At 42.6% G+C, this 13,264-nt stretch overlaps 1 protein-coding gene across 8 annotated transcripts in view; it reads left to right on the top strand.

Annotated features, from left to right (window-relative positions):
* The first annotated feature begins 408 nt into the window (after positions 1-408).
* SOX5 (SRY-box transcription factor 5) overlaps positions 409-13,264 on the top strand; it is a 995,891-nt gene continuing 983,035 nt past the window's right edge. For 4 of the 8 annotated variants that reach the window (XM_059185769.1, XM_059185760.1, XM_059185768.1 and 1 more), the window contains exon 1: positions 569-988. The gene's annotated coding sequence lies outside the window, so the exon portion shown is untranslated. Of the gene's footprint in view, positions 506-568; positions 989-13,264 lie in introns of those variants that run through there. The other 4 variants (XM_059185770.1, XM_059185764.1, XM_059185762.1 and 1 more) reach the window with 3 other exon arrangements.

The raw sequence follows: 13,264 nt of genomic DNA, 5'->3' as shown, positions 1-13,264 counted from the left end.
TAGTGGTCGCTTGAAACACCGAACCTCTCGCGGCTCCAGCCTTCGCGCCGGGCAAACGGCGGCTCGCCTCCCAGAAGGTTCCGCGGACGCCCGCAGACCCCCACACGCACCCCCTGTGCGAGCTTTACTGTGTGCAAACGGGGGTGAGGGTTAAGTAGGGGACCCAGGTAATGGTTCCAGGGCAGCGGGTGAGGTTCCAGCGCAGGGAAGAAGTTGACAAAGGAGACCTGACTAAACAGGAATGCGTATTTATAGATGCGAGCTCCGCCGAGATCCGGAGATAGCCCACTCTTCTTGCCTCCTTCCCCTCCTGCCATTCCATTTTATCGCTCCTTTAAGTGGAGGGCAGATTTTTTTTTTTTTTTTAAACATTCCTGCACCGTGTGGTTAATCACCGCGTTATTTACAATCTAGTTACTCTGCAGCAGACGGGGAAGCAAACTCTGGGGCTCCTTGGCTTCGGATGGACAGAGAGGGCGGCCAGGCGGCGAGCTGCAGGAAGGAGGTCAGGGTGGGTTTACGGGAGCTCGGGTGCGACCTGGAGGGAGTCGGAGCCCCCGGCGCCGCCCCCGCGCCCGCCCCCGCCGCACCCCCCGGGGCGGGCGCCGGGCCGCTGTGACCGCCGGCTGGTGCGCTGCCCTCGCCTCCCCCATTGTTCCTACTGTCTTTTTGCCTTTTGTTATTTGCACTCGCATTGTGTTGTTTGTCTCTGAAGCCGCCTCATGACCAGCAAAGGGATTTCACCTCGTCCTTGAGAGCCACACGGGGAGCGAGAGCGAGCGAGCGAGAGCCGGGGGGGAGAGGGACACGCGCGCGCGCACACACACAGACACACACACACAGATACACACACACACACACATACACACACAGAGTGAAAAAGGCGAGCCACCAAAACCCATCTCCAGTCTCCTCCCGGGGGCCCCCAGCCCGCCACTGTGCCACTTTGCATCCCACGCCAGAGGAGACATTAAGGAGACCCGGTAAGGTGCGTGAATCGCAGCGTTTTAACTTTGTTGTTCGTCCCGATGTTGTTGTGGGCAGACCTCCAAGGCGCAGAGCTCCCCTCAGCCGCTCGCCGTGCCCGCCACTCAGCACTCGCTCCCGGCTCCAGCTGGAGAGCCGGCTGAGGAGGGAGGGGGCCGCCACCGGAGTTTCCTCAAGTACGGAGGGAGGGGGACTGGGCTGGGGGTGAGGGGGAGGCGGGAGGCGGCTCGAGACTCGAGGTGGCCCTGTCATCCTCGGGGGACGGCCGGCCGCGGGGGGGGGGGACCCCGGAGCGTGGGCTTGGCCCCCGTTCAGGAAATGGGATAACTTTGGAGATGTGTTGGGGAGCCTGCGCGCCGCTGCCGGTATTGTTTTGGAAGTGGTGGCGGTGGAGGTGGTGATGCGAGATGAGGGCAGGAGTGCAGGGGAAAGCCGGGGCGAGCCTGTGCATCTCGGCTCACGCTCCAGCCGCAGACCCTCAAAGTTGGACAAAGCTCTTCACCCTTCCTGCAGTATGGCCGTGGCCCCCAGCCCACCCCGCAATCTTAATATCCCCCCTTTTCGTCTTTTTGTTTCGCTTTCTGCAATCCCTCTCCCTACTCGTCCTCCTCTCTCCCGCCCGGAATTTTCGGAGACAAGTCTCATCCTTCAGAATTCTAGGGATTCCAGCGACCGGAAGCTTTAATTTTCCTTGCAACTACTTTCCTCCCCCCACCCCCCTCAGTGTACGAAGCGAAACCGCTCACGTGTTGTGTCACTCTAAGCGCAGGTTTGGGAAATCTCGCTTGCACTTTGGGCTACGGTCATCAGCCAGGAAAAGAGGTTATACGACTTGAAATCAGGCTGGATCTGGAAATGTTTGTGTTTGATAGTAACAGTTTCTTGAGAATTGATCTGCTGGCATCGGGTGCACAGGGAGGACTTTGACATATTTTAATAGTCATTTTCCGTACACTTTGCAAAGCGAGTATATTAATACATAGATTGACCCTGGTGACTGTCTGAAGACGCTGGCCCCCGTGACTAAAATCAGAGTGCGGTGCCTGTGAATTCATTTTGATGTCTTCCCTTCTCAACTAAAGCAGGTCAAAATGAGGAATTCTGTGAGTATTCAGAGCCATAGTCTCAGTGTCAGCCAACCCAGGCACTCTGGGTGGCAGTCAACTGTACTTCTTCAGAAAAGTTTAGGGGATTTGTTCTATCCCACTTGAGAGCCTCACAATATCCAGATATCCAAAGTAGTTTGTCAAGAAAGGCATGAGCCGATTTCCCCAGAGACTGCCTTGAGGCTCAGCACAATTCTTCAGTCCAGGGCAAGACCAAGGGAGATCTGTGGGATTTTGGGTAATAAGTGTGGGAATCTGCAAAGGGACTAGACAGAGTGATTTGTTTCCTTGCTGCTCATAAATAATGGCCTCTAGTATCCTTAAAAAAAAAAAAAAAGAAAGGAAAAAAAAAAGCCCACGCAAACAAAACAGGCCAATGAAGTAGGCGCGTGGGAGATTTGTAGGCAGTGGACATTTCAATCAGAAGAAAACACAGCAGAGTTTTTGATCAGGATTACAGGACTGAGGCTCGATTGCCAAGAGTGATTAGGTTAAGGGCCAGATGGTTTTAAAGTATACAGAAATGTTTTTTAAGTTTGACTTTTACAGAACGAAAAGGAGGACGATTTCTTAGAGTCTTTACAGAACTGCAAAATTTTGATCTAATTTTGAAGGAATTCAGCTTTATGTGAACTGTTGTTAGCTCTGATAGGGAAAGAATCTGGTTTCAAATGTAGATACATGGAACAAAGTTTCTGGGGGGTGCTTCTTCCCGATTTAAATATAGCTTCCAGGCTGAAGCCTAGATAAATTCAGTCACAATGACATAAAATCAAAAGTACTTACACTGAAAGTTCTCTTAGGCATTGTGCAAAGTTCTCCTGCAAATTATGTCATCAACTGTTTATTCCTCAGAACTGTGTTAGATAAAAATCACAAGCATCACTTAAAACTGATGCAATACAGCTTTAAATCCTCAGACTAGTAGGGATTGCTTTTGTTTGCCTAAAAGGTAGATCTTTCATCACATGAGTTGTTTAAAAACATTTAATTGTGGGGGTGGGAAGGGATGTGCATAATTATTTAGTTATTTGTGTTAATTATATAGTAGCATACTTGCTTGAAATTTTTTTTTTCTTTCCAGTGGTCTTCTAACAATCTTGTACATGAAGAATTAATAGAGTTTTTTGTTTGCTTGTGGGTTTTTAAAAAATCCCTTTCTGTAGCCTTTTGGAATGGGCAATATTGAAGCAATCTGAGATAGACTTGAAAGAGTAAACTTAGTACAGAAAAAAAGAGCTTTAACTCTTAACAGAGAAACTCTGTATTAGTTTTGTTGTTGAGCTTAAACAGTTCTGGTTGAATGGCATGTTATATACAGCGTTCAAAACTCTCAAACTTATTTGGTAAATAACCAGGCATTTGAGATTCAGTGGTTATTTCAAGTTAACTTAGTTCTATACATGTAAATGCACATCCTGTTTAGACTGACACATGACTTTGTGAAGGAAAAAAATGAATATATGCTTATAAAGATGTTATCTGTGGAGTGTATGGAGTAAATAGTAAATAACAAAAGAGTGAAGTTTATACTCAGGTATGATGGCTTTTTTTGGGGGGGGTCCTTCTGGGGAGTAAGACATGAGCTATAGGGAAAGTTTAAAATTTCATTTTCCAGTTAAAAGAATGGATTTGAATGCTTGAATAATTTTTTTAAAGCAAATGAAAACTATGATTAAAAAAGCATACTGTCTTCTTGAAAAAACACTACTCATTTACTAAGTGACAGGCAGTCATTGTTTTGAAGTCATGTTCAGATTGTATAAAAATGCAATATATAGGGCAGGATAAAACTTGTTTTTAGTGATCTCCTAAAGTACACAGGATTTCAAATAACTCAGAGTTCTAAGGTTGAATACTATTTAGATTTCCATCAGGTAAAATTGTGATGTGATTGATTGGCATACCCTGGATGTTCTACCCAATATCCAATCACCTGCAGTGGTAAAAATGCTATAATTAGAGTTTTGAGAGTAACCTAGAAAATTTATTTGTCTAGGCCTGAAGTCAATGCATTCCCTCACATACTCGTCACAATTTTTTTAGCCTGAGAAATGTAGGCTTATTTTAAAGGCAAAGAAAGTGCTTGGCTGTTTCAAATAAACTATATCCTGAACCTAGATTTGTAGATAGTTAATAAAATAAAAGTCCAATTTTGTTCCAAACATTGTTTAAAACACCAATTTGTAAATTGTCTACATTTGGTTTTCATATGTTAATGATTTGGGATCTGAAACTTCTTTCAGAAAGGCATTTTGGTTTATCTTAAAAAACACCACACAAAACTGTCTAAACAACTCTGTAAATAAACTGTTCCAAATGCCTCAATTTGATGAATGAATTAAAGAATTATAGTTCTTAATCCAATTATGATCAGTCTTGTTATTCCATTTCCCATTTGGGGGAGCTTGGGGAGTGGGAATGGTAAATGATTCTCAAATGTGAGTAGGGTCTTTGTTGTTTATTTTCTGTGTGTGATGTAACATAAATAATTACTCATACCTAACAGGAGAAAGATTTTAGATGTAGAAAAGTTATTTAATGATTTTCAATTAAACCAGGAATTCATTTGCATGAAAAGTTGCTCTTAATGGAAGAGTCAAACAAAATTTTTAAGAATACAAAGCAACTATCTAACCTTTTGCTTAAAACTAATGGATTTTTATATTTCAAAGGGGAGAAATGGAGCACTTACCGCTCAGTAGTGGGACAGATATTTAGGCACTCTTAGTTGCTTTTAGCTGGGCCATGTTGGGACATTTCTGTGGTGCCTTTTTTTTTTTTTTTTTTTTTAAGATTTTATTTATTTATTTGGCAGTGAGAGAGAGAACATGAGCTGGGGTAGTGGGAGAGGTAGAAGCAGGCTCCCCGTGGAGCAGGGAGCCTCATGCGGGACTTGATCCCAGGACCCTGGGATCATGACCTAAGCCGAAGGCAGATGCCTAATGATTGAGCCACCAGGTACCCCTCTGTGGTGCTAACCTAACTTTTTCAGTTTGTGTTTAAACTTTACTTTGTTTATAAAGTTTAAACTTTACCATGTTCAATTTCCTTGTGCTTAAAATTAAGGGAAATATTCTTTTGGGGTTGTTTCCTCCAAATTCCTACCCCTTTAACTGCCTACATGGGTGCTTTTGAATGCTCTCTATCAGGGCCCTGAACCGTAGGATGGGCCCTTGATAACATCCTGGTTTGCTTTGCAGGACCCTTCTGAATTCCTGCCCCATTTGACCAATTTAACCTCTGGCTCATAAGCTAATTAATTCAAAAGTGTTAATAGCTCATGATGGTTTAATTCTCTAGATGTGGTTATTATTATTATTACTGTTATTGTTGCAGTCTATTATGGCTGTTTAATTCCTTTGAGAAAGAGTTGGGGAGATTACAGGTATAAAGTGAAACTGCCAGAGGAGATATTTATGAAGATAGGGATTTTTTTCAGTACTACTCAAATCATACCTTATAGGCAAGTAATTAGTCTGCTTACTGGTAAGAATGTTGGGCAGAAATATTGATAAAAGTAGGGGGGAAATGAATGTATATAAGGACTATATTAAATAATCATCTTTAAAAATTGAACCTTAAAAATAAACAAACCCGGGGGGGGGGGAATGTATCTCTAGGAGAGGTGGTATTGAATTCTATAGGTTCAGGTCCACCCATTCTTTATTGTTTAAAGTTCATTGTAAATTAAAAAGGAAAAGAAAAACCTGATTCTATCTTTGATGCTCAATTACTTGTCATTCAGTTATTTTGTGATTATATGCTATCACGTGTCCAAAGGGGACAAATAATGCAGCCATCAAAGGGATGGAAGGGCTCTGGCTTGACCTCCAGTTGAATTCCCTGGAAGCTCAGGGGTATTGTGTTGTCACATGCAGCCCCAAATAAAGTCTTAGATGTAGGGATCTCAGGAAGGAACTGGGATGCAAGAGGCAATCCCACTCACTTTGGGAGCTTCTCAGTTTAGGTCTACGTATAATTCTTCCAAGACTTCGCTTGGAGTTCCGAGTGTTCAGTGCTCTGCCCTGTTTACTCAGCTCCAAAGCTGGAGATTATAATGCTTTCTCTTATACAGATACTGCATGGATTACATTGGATATTGTGTATTAGATTCTTAGCATAGCATTTGTCATGAGCTAGGTGCTTAGTACATGTTAGCTACAATCTTCTGTCCTAGTTAAGTCTTTTTGGTCATTAATAATGTTTGAAGCTTAATTTCGTACTTGCTTTGGACTTATTTGAGTCCAAGAAGAAAAATATATCACTTCCCTGAGGCTGAGATCAACACTTTAAAATAGTGATTCAGTTAACGTCTATATATGATCTCTGACAATGTGGTTTTATTAAGATGCTGTATTTGGTACAAGTGTGAATTCTATCTTTTATTCATAGAAATGTTCCTTCAGTAATTAACATTTTATCCTACATAATAGGTGAAGGCAAACAAAAACTCTAGGACCTCACTATAGATCTCTCTTCTTGTTATCCTTTCTGATTTCCCATTACAGATACACACTAGTGAAAGTTTATTGTGACTTTATCCATAGATAGTTATCTACCTCTAAGTAATATGGAGTTATAGTACATGTAGACAGAGATTCCACTTGGGAAAAGAAATAAATCTGACTTTGTAATGTTTGCCCTCTGGAGTCAGCTGTTCCTTCAAAGAGAACCTCCTAGATTTGTTTATGTTGGGTACAAGGAGAAAGGCACAATAAATATATGATTACCTGTGTGAAGAGATGATGTGTAGTAATGTGGAAAAATTAGTGGATGTTTCTTCTTCCAGTGTTAGGGAAAATTTCTCTATAAGTATCAGCTTCCTTTGCTATCCGAAAGTAGAGCATTCCAGTGAAACCTTTCATGAGCTGAAATGGTGTAAAGTGAAGAAGCAATTACCATTTTTATAAAAGCAGAAATCCTCTTTGGATTAGTGAAAATAGGTACTAATGTAGGTGTTTCATAAAAGCAAAATGGTGTAATGCCAACTTTTGGGTAGTGGGGTAGGGGAAACCTATGCGAGTGACCAAAGATAAAGGAAATGCTTTTTTAAAAAGCAAATAAATAACTTAGGTATTGCATTGATTTGGATCCCTCAAGAAGCAGATGACAGGAGGTGATTAGACATGTACTAAGAGGGCAGAAAGCTGGGAGAGTCTTTCAATTGTTATGCTGGCTTGACACTTATGGAAGGAGAGACAGAAGGGAGGAGAAAGCTCTACTGTCATGCAGTCCAGGACAGGTTTGTCCCAGCAGATGAGAGTCAGCCATTGGAAGAGTCCTCTGTCCCCGGTCTGTGTTCAGTCACTGGATGGGAACAGCCCCCTTGAAGCATGGCCTTGGTGCATAACTGTTGCTAGAGACAGGGGGGCAGCAGGTGGGCACTAAGTCCATTCTGATCCTGCAAGGGGAGATCTGAGTGATACAGTTGTGGTTTGGCCATCTAGCCAAGGAGTTAGTAGCAGTAGCTCTGGTCAAGTGGGCTTGTTGCTAAAAAAAGACCAGGCAATTTCTTGACGCTCTTGGATACTTTATTTTTCTGCACTGCAAAATGAGCATAATGATAATATCGCCTCGCAGAATCACATTAAATGAGGTTGTATGAAATTATATGTAAGTCCATAGTATGGTGTATAGCATAGAGGAACTGCTCAGTGTATACGGTAGTTCTGATCTTATGCATGGGGGATACATTCCAAGACTTCCTGTGGATGCCTGAAACTATGGAGAGTTCTTTTTTTTTTAAGATTTTATTTATTTATTTGACAGAGAGATAGAGAGCTCAAGTAGGCAGAGGGAGAGGAAGAAGCAGGCTCTCCACTAAGTAGGGAGCCCTATGCGGGACTCTATCCCAGGACTCTGGGATCATGACCTGAGCCAAAATCCAGTCTGGCACTCAACAGACTGAACCACCTGGGAGCCCCCCGTGGAGAGTTCTGAATGCTATATATGCTCTGTTTTTTCCTATGCATTCATACATACCTATCATAAAGCTTCATTTACTAATGAGATGCAGTCAGAGATTAACAAAAATAACTAATAATCACAAAACAACTATAACAATATACTGTAACAGAATTTATGGGAATGTGGTCTCTCTCTCTCTCTCTCACAATTTCTTTTCGTACGGCACTCACCCATCTTGTAATGATGTGAGATGATAAAATGTCTGCATAATGGGATGAAGTGAGGTGAGTGATGTAGGTGTAGTGACGGGGCGTCAGTTTACCACTGATCTGACCAGAAGAAGGAGGGTCATCTGCGTTCTGGAGCATGGATGACCTTGGGTAAGTGAAACCACAGATGGGAGGGGGTTATGTATTGGTTTCTTTTTAATGTACTCATCACATGCAACTGAGTGGTATAGCTGAATGTATCAGGTGAGAGTAAATATAGTTGAACAATAGATATTGCATGTGATTAGAAGACGTTTTTGCAACAAAACATCCTTAATGTTTGCCTTTAATAAATACCTCCGTTTATTACTCCATGCCTCAAATCCTTCTTTCTATCAACTTATAAACCACACCGCAGATAGAACAACTGACCTTGGCCATCTTCAGGTAATTTGCCCTAAAGCGTGAGGTAGGCAGAATGCTCTCTTCATTTCCTTACCCCTCTAGGCTTCCTATTCAGCTGAGAAGCAACTTGCACTGGAAGTCTGCATTTTATCTTGAGCCTCAAACACCTTGCAAGTCTTTGCTCCCCTCTGTTACTGTTCCTAAACCAACTTGCCGCATCACAAAGCACTGAACTCAAGTGGCCCTCGGTGCTGGCTCCTGCTGTGATGAGTCACAGAGCGACCAGCACTTTGTTGCGTTAGATTTGATCACTGCCATGAGCAGTCCTTCGATTGTCAGCTAAGAGACCCTTCAGGGAGTTGTCCCTTAATAGAAAGTCTCTTTTCTTCCCTCCTGTTGTAACTTTAAATTAAAAGAAACTGTAGAGGAGCGGGTGGCATTGCAGCAGTTCATTCTTCTACCCACTGGGAGAACGACATCTGAGAAAAGACGTTATTGGACTGAGAATTGAGTTGTTGCTATTTTTTCGGGCTAGCATGGGGGGGGGCATGGTGGTGGAGGACGAAGACCATGTCGTTTAGACTCAGGCTGAGTCTCAGTAATGCAATGGAGAGCAGTCCTTCTGTGTGTGCCAGTGAGCATTTTTTGGATATAATACACTGAGTTAGGGTCTTAATTTCTAGTGCGATTCACAGGACCACTGGTATTTCACCCCTACTTTTTGGGTGGTTCTGTGAATTCTAGTGTGGGAAACTGGCACCGGGACAACTCCAGAGTCCAAGGAGGATGGGAGGCAGGAAAAGAGAGCTAATTTTTGACACATTCCTCAAACAAGTGACCCCTCTAGGGAATCTGTGCCCAGGATAAAGACTGCTTACTGTGAGCCTGTTGGCAGAGTTTCCCCCCAGTAGTGAGCACTGGTTACTTTAATGTTAAAAAGGCTGATGAACTTAACATTTGCAAGAGGAAAAGAGATGTTGGTACTTCTGATGCTGTGTTTTCTAGAAGCTGTTTCTCACTAAATTTCTGATTTAATTCTCTGCTGTCCCGTTCTGTATACCCTCCATAGGTGCTGGTCCATTCTCACCCTGGATTAGGGCCTGGCCCCAAGTCCGGTGTCTGCTGAAATTTCCTGGTGTAATTCATGGCTACTAAAAGCGGAAGTTGTTTGATGTGTGACGGAAGTTTGCATGTGAGTTCTGGCCATGCTTGGTGTTACTATGCAGCATCGGCTGTCTTTCCCCTGTATTTGGCACATTCAGTCTCATTAATTTACTCTTGCACTGGGAACTGCTTTTGAACAAGTGCACACTATTTCTTATAATTCTGTGTTGACATTTCTTTCTTTCAGCCTCACTCCACTGTACCTTCACTACTAGAAGGACAGTAGTGCCTTTTCTACATTGCATCAGAAATGCAGTGATAATTTTAACACATACTAAATAGACAGACAGATCTGCCCATATGTAGAGATCCTTAATGCTCCCACTATTTACTTCCAGGAACTTACTCAGAACGCCCCGCCTGCAAATGCTCTCCCCTCCCTGCTTCTTTTCTCCCCATCACTGTCTATTGGGATTTTTTTAACCTTTCTCTTACCACAAAGTCTTTATTCTCCTGGCACCACTGACCGCTCTGCACTGTGAGTCTCACTGGATGGAGTGAGATGTGCGAGGTGTGCCTGCCTGCATTGCTACCTGGTTTGAAAGGGGTAACTCAGAGGGTGACAAAATGCTTCTCATTAGAAGGGAAACTCCATGAGGGTAGCATGTTGTGTCTGTCCCTGGCGTAGTCACAATGCCTGGAATGGAGCAGCAGAACAGATGATTCCTGAGCCGACATATCTTGCAAAGTGAGCTTCAGGACAGAGCTTCAGGACAGCCCTGCAGGACATGGAAGTGGGAAAACCAACAGCCCTTAAGCACTGACCTGTTGCAGGCACGGTGCTAGGCACTTTATGTGCATAGTCTCCTCTAATTCCCGTAGCCCTCCTATTAGGTGAATAGTATCCCCTTTTCATGGATGGATGAACAAACTCCAATGGGTCAGGTGGTGGCCTTTTCTTTTTTCTCCAGCAAGGGAGCAGGAGAGTCATGGCCTGAATTTCAGTCTATTTGACTCTGCTACTTATATTCTTTCCCTCATACTGTGGCCAACATGCTGGTGTGGGGGCACTTGCCGTCCCTGCCTGCCCTCACAGGGGATCGTTGGGAGGCACAGGTGAGAAGTCACAGAAAGTGATCCCTGGAATGCCCAGTAAATCCTAAATGATGGTTATTATTACTGAGTACCCACTGATTCATTTATTAACAAAAAGATATGTATTGAGCACACAGATGCATGTTGTTTGCACTTAATAGGAAGTATTTTATGACTTGAAGCAGAGATGAATACGTAAAAACTGACATCAAAGGAAATGATGGAACAGTATTTCTCAAAGGTGATCACTCAGTCACCTAGTTGAAAACCATCAACTATCTGGGATATTTTAAAAAATCTACCTTTCTGGCCCCTACTCAGACAGGGAATCTGAATCTCTATGGTTGTAGCCCCCAAACCCTGCATTCATTTTTTTTTTTTTTAAGATTTTATTTCTTTATTTGACAGACAGAGATCACAAGTAAGCAGAGAAGCAGACTCCCTGCTGAGCAGAGAGCTCAATGGGGGGCTTCAACCCAGGACCCTGAGATCATGACCTTGAGCCGAAGGCAAAGGCTTAACCCACTAAGCCATCCAGGCACCCCCCCCACACCCTACATTCTTAACAAGGATGATTGGCAATTCTTTTGCACATAAACATTTGGGAACCAGTGATAAAAAAGAAGTACTGACTTAGCTTGGTACTAAGCTATAGATACAGCGTTTGGAATTAAAGTAAGATGCTCGGGGAATACGGGCTGTGCCAAGATAAAGCACAATCAGTCACTAGAGTTTTAGGCTTTTTTTTTTTTTTTTTTTTTCTTGGATGATGTGGTTTTTGGGAGTTTTGAAATAAAATAAAAAATACCTTTAGTAAATTTGAATATATAGAACATTAGCATGCTTAAAGTCAAGGGTGAGGAGACCTGTCCCAAAATGGGTTAGAGTTAGGAAAATGGTGACAGTTATGTGCTTTCTAGGCTTGGAAAGAACTTTCCAAAAGAGCTGATCTAAAATGGCTGAATAAACTGAAGACTGGAGATTGATTTATTTATCCAGCTCTGTATCCCAAATATTTAAAACAGCGCCTAGAACATAGTAGGTGATTCGAGACCTTTGTTTAATGAATTAATAAAAACAGACAGAGGAAGAGAGTCATATGTGTAAAATAGTTTAGAATAGTTTGATTATGATTATTGTGAAGAAAGAAGTCAAAAAGTGTATGCTGAAAAGGAATCCTAGTGAGATAAGACAAGGACAAGGTTTTGATTAGACAAATATGGTCCTTAACAGGAGAGTGCCTTCATACAAACAAACAATGCAAAAACAAACCTGAGATTTGTATGGGATTAAATCATCGGGCTACTGTTGGTGTGTATTTTCTCGGGAGCTGCGATTACTACCTGAGGACAGGGGCCAAGTCTGTTTTGTTCTCCCTATGATCATAGTACTCACTAAATATTTATTGAACAAATGACAAATGGACTGGAAAACAAAGCTTTTAAATGACACAAAAATGTCTTGTAAGAAAGAGGGGAAAAGAATCTTTACAAGGGCTAATCAATAGATTGGTCATCATGAACATAGCAGATCTTCATAGGACTGCGTGTTCTCAGTCTGCTTAGAGTTTAATGAAGTCTCCATCTCACCAAACACTGCCTTTCCTTCAGTGCCGCTTTCATGTTACTGTTTCAAAAATTATCTATTTGATTAGTGTTTGTTGAATAGTTCAGTCTGTGAATGAAGAGTCCTGACGTGGGCCCAGGATGGGGAGGTGGGTGATTGAAAGCAGAGGAAGAAGAGGGTTGGCCTCATTCCCTTAGAATGATCAGAGTGACATGCGATCCACATAACTTTGAGTAGCGCATTTGCTATCGAGCTCAAGGGCTGGTTGCTGGGATCTTGAGGGGAAGGATGTTTGCTGAGGTAATGGCTGCAAAGGTGGGTTCAGCATTGTTAGAGGAGGCAACCATTCCTTTGATCTGGAAAGTGAGGCCAGAAAATGTATTGCGGGAAAGATGGTAAAAAGTAATCCTAAACCTAACAGGAGTTTCAGTGGAAAAATGGCTCTAATTCAAGCAGTGTAATGTTAACATCAATGTGCATCTATCTCATGGCTCAAGCCCCGCATACTGCTTTGGAAATAAAAGGAGATTGTGTAAAGAATTAGCAATACAAGGCATTTTTAAGTGCTTTATTGCAGAGGCCTGTGATACTCTGTGAAATCTATGCAGGCTTTTTCTTCCTGCTGTGCTTAATTTCAGAATCTGATGCTATTACCTATCCTTGGAGAAAAAAAAAAAAAACACTGTTAACTCTTAAAAACCGAGTTTAACGTTGCACTTGCTTTCAACCTAATCTTTCTGACATTTCTTGGGAAGATAGAAGTGGTGTATTTAGCCACAGGTTTGCCTTCAAGTTTAGTACATAGGATTGCTTCTAGGGGGCAGCACTGGAGTAAGGGCAAATTGGAAATAGATGTTGAAAGCGTAAGTTTAGAAAGGGCTC

The sequence above is a fragment of the Mustela lutreola genome, chromosome 8 (genome assembly GCF_030435805.1).
Source record: "Mustela lutreola isolate mMusLut2 chromosome 8, mMusLut2.pri, whole genome shotgun sequence".
Classification (NCBI taxonomy): domain Eukaryota; kingdom Metazoa; phylum Chordata; class Mammalia; order Carnivora; family Mustelidae; genus Mustela; species Mustela lutreola.
The sequence above is the reverse complement of the archived record's forward strand: the minus strand, read 5'-3'. Positions and strand labels throughout refer to the sequence as shown.